Below are 13,678 nucleotides of genomic sequence, written 5' to 3'. Positions count from 1 at the left end.
AATAAAAAGAAATATTTGAATAAACAAGTCTAAAACCTTAAAATGATTTAGACAATTAGAAATGATTTAAATAAATAAGCTAGACATTTAAAATAATTTAAAATAATTAATCGCTAAAATTAGGTTATTTTAAAATAAATAAGTTGGACACTCGAAAATATTTAAATAACTAAACTAAACAGTTAAAATCATTTTAAAAAATAAACTAAACAATTAAAATCATTTAAAAAAATAAACTTAAACAATTAAAATCATTTAAAAGAATAAACTTAAACAATTAAAATTAAAATCATTTAAATATGCAAGCTTAAACCTTTAAAATATTTAAAACTATTGAAATTGCACAATAAAATCAATTAGACAAATAAATTTAAACAATTAAAAACATTAATTAAATAGTCAATAAAATAAAAATCATTTGAATAAATAATAAAATATTTTATTAACACATAATTCACATAAAGAATTTAAATCAATTAAACTTAAACTTAAAAATAATAATCATGATATTTATTTAATTTAATGAATGGGATTTAGTAAATAAGATTTTTGGTGCTACAATTCCTTCCCCCCCTTACATAGAATTTCGTCCTCGAAATTCAAGACTTATTAACTAGGTCCAGATACATTAGACCAGATCGGCACTAACTACCCTTACCTAGCACCTCCACGAGTCAACGCTAATAAGCTTTCGCTGCTGTTGTGAAAATTACTCGCAAGCGTACGAGTGTCAAGTTTTAATATAGTGAAAAAAATCAAATATCGTTCCCTCAGAGAGTAAAATGAAAATATTTAGTGCTTGTAATTAAAATAGTCTAAACTTTATCTAGAAAATCAAATTCTCAGAATTTTGCAGAATAAAATAATCAATGAGTTTTTAATAGCACGCACACAACTTTCAGATAAAAATCAATCAGAGAAAAAATGGTCTAGAGGTATAGATTTCACCTGGTTTCAACAACAATCAATCCTAATTAATTAATCTTCATGAATTTCAGTAAATTAATAGCAAAGAACACTTAAATTTATTATTTCCTTCTCCCGAGCAACAAATAATTTTTATCAACTACAATTCAATTCCAATATCCTTATTAAGAATCTACTTGCAGTGATCTATCACAAAACAATGTTCTTTTTAAAAGCTATGTTAAAATTATACACTCTCCCGAGTTGTATAAATAATTAACAGTATATTTTCCAATGGTCGTATTCAAAATCTCCTCTCCCGAGTGCGAGATTTCAAATAAATATTACAAATCAATTATTAATCACATAATTGAAAAGACAATCAATTCTAGAAAAAATAATTAATATAGAAGAAACTCAATGCAATAAAAAAAAAATTCATGAAAGTGTCTACACTAGGTTCCATCCGACCTCTAGACTATAAAAATTAGTTCATAACTGAATTCAAATAACACAAAATATTCATAAATCTAGACATCAATTCAACAATTAAGAACGATAAAAATAGAAGAACAAATCCGTAGTCACTCTTCCATGTCCGGTTGATCGATCTCCGTGTTCTTCCTTTGATGTAGTGCAGATTTCTCCTCCAATATTTTCTCTCAAATCTCAAGTTTAAACTCTCAGAATTCTTTGATGTATTGTGGCGGCTCTCCCCTTTGATTGTGTCCTTGAAGTCCCTTTTATATGTCCTCGAAGCCCGCCGAATAAAGCCCGAAAAAGTCTCAAAATTTCCTTCCCAAAAAATTACAAAATCTGACTTTCGGACGGCGCGGGCGCGCCTGAGCTACGTCTTTAGCTTCCATTTTCACGTCTAGGAGGCGCGGGCGCGCCCTACTCTCTCATGTGTTGTTCTGCAACGCGCGACAATGTTCAAAAAATCATATCTCCCAAACTAACCGTCGGATTGAGCTGAAATTTTTACAGCAACTTTAAAACATCCTAAACTTTAATATGAACAGTGGAGATTGGATTTTGATGCTTCAATAATTCCCAATAACTTTCTGAAATTGATACTCCATAATGCATCCTTCCGCTTCTTCTTGCTACTTTCGCGCCAATTCTTGCAACTCACAAAAACAACAACTAACATGCATAATATCCACTTGATACATCACAAAAGTCAAGACAAATCATATATAAATCAAGTGCATAAATTGCACTTATCAAATTCCCCCAAACTTAGACTTTTGCTAGTCCCGAGCAAAACAATAATGAGTAATGTAATCGGCCTCCGAATTTTTAAATTTCAAGATTCAATACACATGTCCGCTAATTTTTTCAAGATTTCTCGTGTGTGTGTGATTCACCAATCTTGTCTATCCTCCTCGCTTTCGATACACTAATGCAACAAGTTTGTTTCATAGAATCATCAACTCCGCTCTCTAGTTTCAAAACACTATCCACCAAGTTCAACTTCTACTCACTAAGATCAAAAGGACTTTTCAAGTTATATCCAAAAAAATTTCATAAATTCTCCATATTTTGCATCCGGCTTTATTTTATTTTGCCCCAATAATTACCTGCATACTTAGCTATAACTAAAGATAGGATTCGAATTTCAATCCCCTCGTCTATAGCCCGGATGGAACATCAACCCCATTATTTTTTCCCGCAAACTTAGCATGGAATAGTGAATAGAATTTCAAACACTTTCCAAGCCCGGATGGAGTTGTTAATTTTTTTTCAAAAATTAATTCTTTCACTTTTGCAACCCCATTTATTCCGCATACTTAGCCAAGGACAAGGAAATTAGGATTTCAATTCCTTATCAATGACCCGGATGGAGTTATTATTAATCTTTTCATATTTTAATGCCTAATTCATTTCTAAGCTCGTAGAATTCTGCCTCAGTTTCAAGCATAAATCACCAAAGTTAAGAATCAAATCATCCAATTCACTTACAAAATCACAAAGATTCTCTAATCACTTAAGTCTAGACAATCAAGGCATAGTGCATATGGGTGAGAACTCAAGATTAAATATAACTAACATTAACATTTTTAACACCAAAAATTATTTTCATCATAGGCCAACACAAGTACACATCATTTATTCAACTCAAACTAACTCATGAAAAATTTGCAAAATTTTTAGAATTTTTTAAATAAACACCCCCAAAATTAAATTGTGCATTGTCCTCGATGTACAAAAAAAATTAAAATAAAACCAATAACACATACCTTGGGAACCGAGCTTCAGTACTCGGCATCTTCGTAATCACTCAAAACTCTTCATCAGGGGTGGCTCCTAAACTCTTTCAGCTCCATAATTTTTCACCTACACAATTCAAAATCATTATTAATGTCTAGTTTTCTCAAGATGAAAATAAAAACAAAAACAACTGAAAGAAAATAAAAAACGCATTAAAACTAGCTTGGGTTGCCTCCCAAGAAGCGCTTAGTTTAGAGTCGACAACCCGACTTTCACCGCTATTAATTCTTCCCTTTCTCTTTCACGCGCCAAATAAATTCCACGAACCGCCTTTTAAATTTTTCTCTCTTTTTCGTGGCCTTATTTGGTGGTAAATTTGGCGCTTTCTCCTTCAATGAATCAACCGCAAAATCAGCTCTTTGACAACTCTCCAACTTCACAACCGGTTCAATTGAGCATAGTTCTTCGATGGGTGAATTAAGTGTCTTCATGAATATGTTGAAAATTACTCTCTCGCCTTTCACACCCATCGACAATTCACCTTTCTTTACCTCGATCTTGGTATCCGGCCAGGAATGGTCTCCCCAATATCAGTGGCATATTTGTATCCTCCTTCATATCTAGCACAACAAAATCGGCAGAAAAAATAAATTTATCTATTTTTACCAAAACATCTTCAATGATTCCAAGCGGATATGTAATAGATCTATCAGCCAACTGCAAAGCGATCATTGTGGGCTTAACCTCACCAAGTCCTAAGCTCCTGAAAACAGACAAAGGCATTAAATTATGCTAGCTCCTAAATCGCAAAGTGCATTATTAAAATAAGAAGAACCAATTGTGCAAGGAATAGTAAAACTCTCTGGATCCTTAAGCTTTTGTGGCATCTTCTTTTGTAGCACCGCACTGCAGTCTTCAGTTATATTTACCACCTTGTTCTCTAGCAGTTTCCTTTTCTTGGACATCACCTCTTTGATGAATTTTGCGTAATTCGGCATTTGCTCCAAAGCATCAGCAAAGGGGATGTTGATATGAATTTTCTTAAAAATCTCCAAGAATTTGGAGAACTGCTCATCAAGAGTCTTCTTTTGGAACCTTTGGGGATATGGAAGTGGAGGCTTGTACATTGGTTTCTGGTCAAGTTCAGGCTTGTTCTCTTCGACCGCTTCCAAAATTTTCTTTTCTTCAACAACAACTTTTTCAGATGTTTCAGATGGCTGGCTTTCTTCTCTATCTACTTGCTTTCCACTCCTCAACATGATAGCATTGCACTGCTCCTTGGGATTTACCTCAGTGTTTCTCGGAAACTGGCCTATGTTATTATCCTTCAGTGCGTTCGCCAACTGCCCAATGCTAGTCTCCATAGACTTCATCATGGCACCCATATTTACCACATGCGTCTCCAAGCTGTCAAGGCGAGACTCAGTTCTCACCATCCTCTTACCTGATTCCTGCACAAAGGTACTTACCACATCCTCCAAAGACAACTTACCATCATCCTTATTAGTATTGTTAGCATAAGAAAAATTTCATGATTACGCATACTAGGGTGATAAGTATTAGGGACAGGGTTACCTTGATAGCCTCCATAACCTCTTTGATTGATGTACTGCACTTGTTCATGATAGTGAGATTTGTCCATAGCACCCGACACACCTGCTGGCTCTGTAACACTCACTTTATTCAATGCAGCTACCTGTGTAGTCAGTGCAGATAATTGAGCGGTGATCGATGTGAGAGGATCCACTGCATACAATCCAACTGGCTTCTTGACTCACATACGCTCAGATGGCCATTGAAAACTATTGACCGTCATCTGTTCCAGCATATCTTAGGCCTGTACATGGTCCTTTGCAAATATAGTACCTCCAGCCGCAGAATCCACATTCATCCTCGTAGGCGCATTTATCCGTTCCACTCGATCTGTTCCCAATCCAGAAAATTATGGTTTGGACACTTCCTAAGCAACTCCTTGTACCGCTCCCAAGCTTCATAAAGCTGCTGATAATCTTGCTGTTTGAAAGTTGTGATCTCAATTTTTAGTTGGGCAGACTTGGCAGGAGGAAAGTACTTAGCCAGAAATTTAGATGTCATGTCTTCCCATGTAGTGATGCTCCCTAGAGGTAGTGACTGCAACCAACTGCGAGCATTGTCCCTAAGAGAGAACGGGAACAATTGTAGTCTAATGGTGTCCTCAGTAACACCATGAATTTTCCATGTGTCAGCAATCTCCAAAAAAATACGTAGGTGCAAATTTGGATCTTCAGTAGCTGCACCCTTAAACTGATTCTGCTGCACCATATTAATCAGAGCTGGCTTCAACTCAAAATTATTCGCCGTGATGTTCTACCGAGCTATCCCAGAATAATGAGTATTGATCACCGATCGAAAGTGATCTCTGGTCGGCATCGGAGCATTATTGACAGCTCTTTCCCTTTCTTCAGTCATTTGTTGCAACTCTTCTCTTCTAGCTTTTCTCAAAGCTTTAGCAGTTTTCTCGATTTTCGGATCAAAGAGCAGTGAGTCGTAACTTTGGCTTTTTCGCATAAACTGCATAGACAGGGAAAATTTTAAAATTAGAACCAACAAAATAAAATAAAATGCTCTAAATCAAAATTAAGACTAATTAGCACAATTTAATATAAATCAAATAAAATTCAATCCCCGGCAACGGCGCCAAAAACTTGTTGCGTGTTTTTCGCTCGCAAGCGCATGATGTCAAGTTATAATATAGGAATTTAAGTCCAGGTCGATCCCACGGAGAATGAATAAATGAATTATATCAAAATATTTGCAACTAATAAAATCCTAATCCTATGTAGAGCTACGAAAATGGTTTGATTTTTTATGAAACTAAAATTTGCAAGAAATAAAATTCAATAACCACGAGTTCACGAGATGAAAATTCAATAAGCGATGAATGCTAGAGGTTCGACTTCACTTGACTGTCCACCACAATTTATTTCTAATGATTGTTCAATTATCAATTCTTCTAGTTTATTAGCCAAGAATTCCTATTATTTTCTACTACCTCTCTCGAGTGTCAAGCAGAAATTCGTATTCAATAGCAAACTCAATATCTCTATCTAAGTTCAACTATTAAATCCGGTAAATAGCACAATAATTCTTACAAAGGCTTCAATGGAGTTATAGGCCTCTCGAACTCTATAAACACCAATGATGTATTTTCCTACGGTCCTATTCAAAATCGCCTCTCTCGAGTGCTAGATTTCAAATAAATATAAAATTCAACTAATGATCAGTTAATTGAACGCAATCAATTCAGAAAAACACAAATAAACCGAATGAAGAATTCTAATATATCAATCAATGTATCAAAAACATGGTTTCAAGTCAAGCTACGTCGTCCCTCTAACAAAAAAATTAGTTCATAATGAAAATAAAAATCAAACAAAGCATTTTCTTGAACAACATTCAAAAATTAGGAGAAAGAATGAAATAAAAATGAAGGTAGATGATGCTTCTCCGTCTCCGGTAGTCGCTTCGTCCGTCTTCATGCCAAGAATGCTTCTTCTCCCTTTTCCTTGGTCTCTAGCCGTCTCTAGCCTTCAAAAACTCTGAATACTCTCTAAACCCCCGTATCTCTCAAAAATAAGCTATCAAAATCCTTTTAAACTCGATTAAAGACTTTCCATATTTTTGGAGACTGCGCAGCGCTGCCCTTAGGCGCTGGGGTGCTTAAGTTTCGTATTTTATTTTTCAATGACGGACGTCTAGCACTGGAGCGCTTCCAAACTGGCGCTGGGGCACTTAAGACATGAAATTACGGGCGCTGGAGCGCTGGAAAACTAGAGCTGGGGCGCTAAAATTTCGAATAAAATCCTTTTATGAGCTACAGAGAAGAGCTGGAGCGCTCCCAATGAGGCGCTGGGGCGCTATTCCTTTTGTCCAACGCGCAGCAATCTTGCAAAAATCATATCTTAAGTTATAGCCGTCGGATCGAGCTGAAATTTTGACAGAAACTTTAAAACATCCAAAACTTCAATTTGAACGGTAGAGATCGGATTTTAATGTCTTTAGAAGCTCCAGTTATTTTGCACACTTTGCTGTCTAATATTCATCTTTCCGCATCTTCTTGCTACTTTTCTTCAAATCCTTGCAACTCACAAAAACAACAACAAATACGCATAATATCCACTCGATACATCACAAAATACAAGTCAAATCATATATAAATTAAGTGCATAAAATGCACTTGTCAGCTGCGCACTCTGATGCTTATCAACGCCTACAAAGCTAGGAGCTAACTAACTCCCACTGCAAAGTAAATTTGCAAATTCCTATTTATCCCCAAATGATTGTAGTCTAAGATAAATTTCTAGCCACTGTTGCCATGTGGCTGTTTGAGTTTCGATTCGCCACCTAAATTCCTAAAATATTTGATGTCTGCCTTAGTTCAATAGCTTTAAATCCGGGATTGCAACTTCAATCAATAAATATCTGTAAAATCATTAAATTATTTATGTCGACCTTACCCATAACTTAAATGCTTCCTAACAACGAAACTATGTTTAATGTCTAATCACCAGTTAAACTTATCTCATATAATCTAGAACTTAAGCTCTTAAAAAAATTCACGAGTCTACAAAATACTTAACAACTAAACACTAAACCTTCCTAAATAAGAAGGCTAAAGGGAACTATACTACTCTACCTCGTTAGACCTCGAAATAAGATATGAATCTGACCCATACTTCCCCGACATCAATAAATAAAACCCATCATGTATCACTAACAACTCTGCGTAAGCTCAAATGATAGAACAAATTACCTATCTCCTCAACAATCGCATAAGGACTGACAAATCGAGTTAATTTCCTTATATACCCAAGTCAATAGTATTACGGGACGATGATACTTTCAGGAACAACTTAATAACCAATTTTGAAATCTTAGAGGCATACGTCACTTATTAACTTAACTCTGCTTAATGATCCTGGACTAAGCTCAATACCCTTATTAGTTACTACAACCCTCTACGCTTCTAAGGATGATTAAAATTTTCTTAAACAATGACTCTAGCTAGCTAACCTTCAAGTCAAATTATACCACGAGCTATTATCCACTTATTGGATTAGATGGTCTCTAAGTACCAAACAATTCTTACATATCGTCTGAAAACATATCTCAAATCCCTAGTTCAACTTGACAGCAAGTCTGAAAATCCAAAAATTCCCTAATTATTATATGTACAACATGAATTCATATTTCAAGAACTTAGTATGCAATTGAGCACCTCAAAGAGTTTGTAATTCGATCATAAAGGCTTTCTAATTGATCCTCCAGTACCTTAGCATTTCACTGGTAATAAATATTCAGTTTATCCAGAAAACTTCCTAAATATTCTATTCACCATTCTATTCCCATAGTTGGTGCAATAGTCTTAACGGTCGACATTCACAAAATCTTGGAATGAAAATGTAAAGTACCCAAAAGTATTCTAAGGACAGTTCTATTTTCCTATCTCACTACTGACCAGTCATTCAGCTTACCAAAATCATCTGTTAACTCTTAACGATCCTATTTAAAATTGAAACAACCCATTCAACTAGTTTACTAACTAGCAGTCTACTCGCTAGAACTAGATATAATTGATAGTCGTCACTCTTAGGATCACAACAATAACTTAGGATTTTATCTAGCACTAACACTAATTCCCAACGGTCTAAACACTCACTATGTGGTTACGAGCCAAATTTCTACACAAGAAATAGAAATGATAGTTGAAACTATAATCCACCCAAGTCCCTGTCATGGTGGATCATGAAAAGAAATAAGCGTACAAGTAATGCCGCTCAATACGAAATGAAATAGTGCAAGCATTACCAACGAACAAGCTGAAATAAAAATCTAGATAAGTGAAAATAACTCACTCATAATTTAGTTCTAAGGGTGAATGATTAATAATGGAGGCTCAATGAATAATGAATATGAGCCAACAAGTTACCAATCTCATGATCGTTCATCCATGGGTAACGAAATCATGCTCAAACAATCAAAGAACAATTAAGGCAATCAATGTGACTTTAGTCGAGAGAATTTCACACAAGTTAATAATCAAGGGAAACAATGGTCCTAAGGCATATTCAGATGTCAACCACAAAATAAGTAGATCACAAAAATAAAGTCAAGGTGAATCTTACTCACATCACATGGGTGGCTCTAGAACCGAAGAAAAATTTTCAAGAAGTGTGAAGCATTAACAAGATTTTACTAAAAGTTCAACCAATGCCAAAGTGGCAGAATTCAACACTGATTAATGTCATACGAATCCATAAATGCTCAAAGGAAGTGCAAAAAAAATTTCGGATACTCAAAAGTATATGTATCAACATATTTTAGCACAAAAGAAGAAAAGGAAATAACGATCGGAATAATAGTTCTCATAATTGAAAGGCTCCTAGTAACCGACTCACTATTTCAAAAATCATATTTGCCCAAATAAACAAAGAAAAACTCAAACTATCCCTAAATAATATTAAACCAAGTTCGTAACCCAAGTCTTCACACGAGTTCGATTCATTAACATAAGTGACAAACACACATGTATCAATTTCTAAGCAAACTATGCACTTAGTTGCATCCGACTAGAATCTAATATAAGAAAATAACTTACAATAATAGCACACAATTAAAATCTCCTAATACGCAGGTTTAATATTTCCCAACAAACTCCTACAATCTTTTCAAAATTATTAGTACTACCTAATAACTCAAACAACAACCGCATACTGACCATAACTGGAAGGAATATTGATACATCAACTCCGTTTAACTTGGAACCGCATGCTATAAAAATAAACAGTCAAACAGTAAACTTTAAACTATAAAATAAGTTTTAAACAAAAAAAATAAACACTAAACTACATACTTAAATAAATTAAACATCTAGTTTTGAAAATATTTTTAAAAAATGATGAAATCAAAACATTCAAAGTATTAATTCAAGTACCATTAACATATAAAATTTATTAAACTTACACATACTCAAATAATTTAGGAAACTAGAGCTACCAATCTTAGCAAATAGCAATAATGAAAACTTAAATCTTACAGACTTTGAGGCGAGGTTTCTCGAGCTTCTTGCAACCGGCAGTAGACACAACCCAACCAGAACCATGCTCTGATACCAACTGAAACGACCATAACCTCTATTTTAAATAATAATAAAATAAATGCGGATTTTCAAAAAAAATTCGGCATGACCTATCTATTTAAATCACAACCCACCTGACGCAGACAACAATTTTTAAAAAAAATAATAAAACCGACGATACTAAATAAACTAGATTGAGAAAAGAAAGAACGAGAACCCAAGAAAGATCTACGACATTCAAACATCCATAAATCGTAATAATCTGATATTTACATGCCCACAAATAAATATATGAGTCCTTCAATACATTGGTCCAATTAATAAGCTAAGAGTCTTTAAAGCATTAAAACTTGAACTACTATTGTGGAAGACTGGCATAGGTCGGAGGGATGTGACGTGGCTGCATCGCAGTCCGCTCGATAGTCCTACCCCTCAGTCTCTATGAAAAACTTCTCACCTGAAAACAATAAGTGTAGTGGGTCTAAAAGACTCAGCAAGAATATTGGGGGATAACAAATACTACATAAATACAAGCACATGCAAATTGAAAATAACTTGTAGTAAAATATACTTTTGCGCCCTTAAACTTAAATAAATGATTTCTGAATAAATGACGTGAATATGAATGTAACATATGCATGGCTAAGTCAAACATGAACAATGAAACTAAATATATTGTACTGAACATGTATATAAATGACTTGAACTGAAACTGTGAACTTAGATCCTTGGATTGTAACTCTGTGGGTTTCGATCATGATCATGGCTGCAGTGCACTATGCCGCAAGGAAGTCAGGATAACACCCAACCCGTCTTGCCCTATGGTTGGTATGAGAAGCCAAGATTTCTCCTAGCCCGTCCATACACATGAATTTTGTTAAGGGAAGCTAAGATGTCTCTCAGCCCGTCCAAACACATGATTTTACTGTAGTCACAATCATCTCACTTCGTTCGTAAAATACTTTCTTTCATTCATAAATATGAGACTTAGCATGCATATTTAAATATGATGTACATGTAAATGTTGATCGATAATCATGCATATGACTCACACAAGAATGACCGGGATGGTGATTTAGGAAGCTACCCAAAGGATGGAAAATTTAACCCATAATTTGCGCTTAAGACAAATTCGAGCGGTTTGCCTGCAAAATTTTTAACTTGCTCGATTCTTAATCAAAAAGGATTCCGCTTGAATCCACGACTCCATGACACTTAGAACTAAGTAGGGAAATCATCCTTGGAATTTATTTCCTAAGCGATCATTTTATAAAATTCTTATTTCCGGGCAACAGCCCTTTGGTTTCAAGAAAATTCTACACCTTATTAAATCAAAAATCTAAAACTCGACCAAAACTTAACCGAATTAATTCACGCTTGAACCGACATATTCCCAACATCTTAGACTAATTCCAGACCAGAGCCCTTAACCAAAACCCGAGTTTAACCTCTATTTCAAAACCAGTTTCCGGACAGCCCCAACATCCATGAAAATTCTGCTCAAGCTTAAATCTCAAACACAACCAAAACTTAGCTATAAATCTTCCAATATTCCAAGTCACTAGTCTAGGTTCAAGACAAACATTTAAGCTCATCTTAACCCCTTCGAAACTCCCATAAACCAGCTCAAACCCAACTCAACAAAGCAACCAAAACCGAGCCCCAAAACCCATAAAATTCGAATGCCCTTCAACTCCTCACAAGCCATCTTCAATTCATCCTAGTTGCTACCACGTGAACTACATATCATCCATGGTAGCTTTAAATCACCATCCGAATCAACACAAATTAATATCATATATATTCGAACCAACAAGCTAAGGAAAAATTCTGGAAATTGATCAATCATCATGCTATGAGAACAATGAAACTTTCGAATTCAAGCCATGAAGGAAAGCTGGAAAAATGCTCAAATCATATGCTATGCAACCTCTGAAAATTCGAACATCATGACACGAAATAACCTGGAAATTTTCGAACTAAACCATGTAAATAAATCTGGAGATTTATCGAGCCGATGTCAAGCACATTTCTGGATTTTTTTTTTCGACAATCACAAGCATGGAAAAATCTGGAGTTTTCGATGGTAATATAGCTTTCTTGACAACCCTTTTTAAATTCCTACCACCCTTTTATACTTCACAATGAAAGATCAAAGCATCATCATGTAAGAAAATCGAAAAATCTGCTCATACACATTTCGAAAACAGGGCACAATATACATAGGAATTTCAAATGCTCCAAGAAATGCAACACACAATTTTGTGTGTGTTTGAGTGTGTGTGTGTGTGTGTTTTGGGTTTGGGGAGTGGGGTGTGTGGCTAGGATTAAATCCTTGGAATTCAAGTGTATAGGTAGGCAAACTCTAGAAAAATGAGAGTGTTGGAAATTTCATGAAAAAGTAAAACACACCTTTAAAAAGTGTTAAATCAATTCTAGCAATTAGGACTACAATTAAATCGCCTAAATAAAAATACAAACTTAAAAAAATCATAATTTAAAATATTAAATTTGATTTTACTAATCCGGAAATAAAAATACTAATTTTCGCAAAAGTTAAAAATAATAAATTTTAATGCGCGGGAAAAATATTACATTTAGCCAATTAGCACAGAAAATATTTATAATTAAAATCATAAATATTAAAGACTGATTTAGGCATGAAAATCCAAGAATTAAACACTTAAAATATTCTGATGTCACGGCGACGAGTAAAATATTTAAATAACAAGCCGAGCGATTAAAATAGTTTGAACAAACTAGACTAACGTTTAAAAGCAATTTAAATAAATACACAAGTGGAAATAAAAACCTTTAAAATAATTTGGACAAATAAAAAGAAATATTTGAATAAACAAGTCTAAAACCTTTAAAATGATTTAGACAATTAGAAATGATTTAAATAAATAAGCTAGACATTTAAAATAATTTAAAATAATTAATCGCTAAACTTAGATTATTTTAAAATAAATAAGTTGGAAACTCAAAAATATTTAAATAACTAAACTAAACAGTTAAAATCATTTAAAAGAATAAACTAAACAATTAAAATCATTTAAAAGAATAAACTTAAACAAATAAAATCATTTAAAATAATAAACTTAAATAATTAAAATTAAAATCATTTAAATATGCAAGCTTAAACCTTTAAAATATTTAAAACAATTGAAATTGCACAATAAAATCAATTAGACAAATAAATTTAAACAATTAAAAACATTAATTAAATAGTCAATAAAATAAAAATCATTTGAATAAATAATAAAATATTTTATTAACACATAATTTACATAAAGAATTTAAATCAATTAAACTTAAACTTAAAAATAATAATCATGATATTTATTTAATTTAATGAATGTGATTTCGTAAATAAGATTTTTGGTGCTACATCATGTCTTTTCAATTACCTGATCAATAATTGAATTGTAATATTTATTT

The 13,678-nt window shown here is 33.7% G+C and overlaps 1 non-coding gene across 1 annotated transcript; it reads left to right on the top strand.

Moving 5' to 3' along the window:
• Positions 1-5,059: 5,059 nt before the first annotated feature.
• On the top strand, positions 5,060-5,166 carry LOC140870126 (small nucleolar RNA R71). Its single transcript, XR_012147104.1, has one exon. It is a non-coding gene; the product is annotated as a small nucleolar RNA R71 (small nucleolar RNA).
• Positions 5,167-13,678: the final 8,512 nt, after the last annotated feature.

The sequence above is a fragment of the Henckelia pumila genome, chromosome 4, assembly GCF_033568475.1.
Source record: "Henckelia pumila isolate YLH828 chromosome 4, ASM3356847v2, whole genome shotgun sequence".
Taxonomy (NCBI): Eukaryota; Viridiplantae; Streptophyta; class Magnoliopsida; order Lamiales; family Gesneriaceae; genus Henckelia; species Henckelia pumila.
The sequence above is the reverse complement of the archived record's forward strand: the minus strand, read 5'-3'. Positions and strand labels throughout refer to the sequence as shown.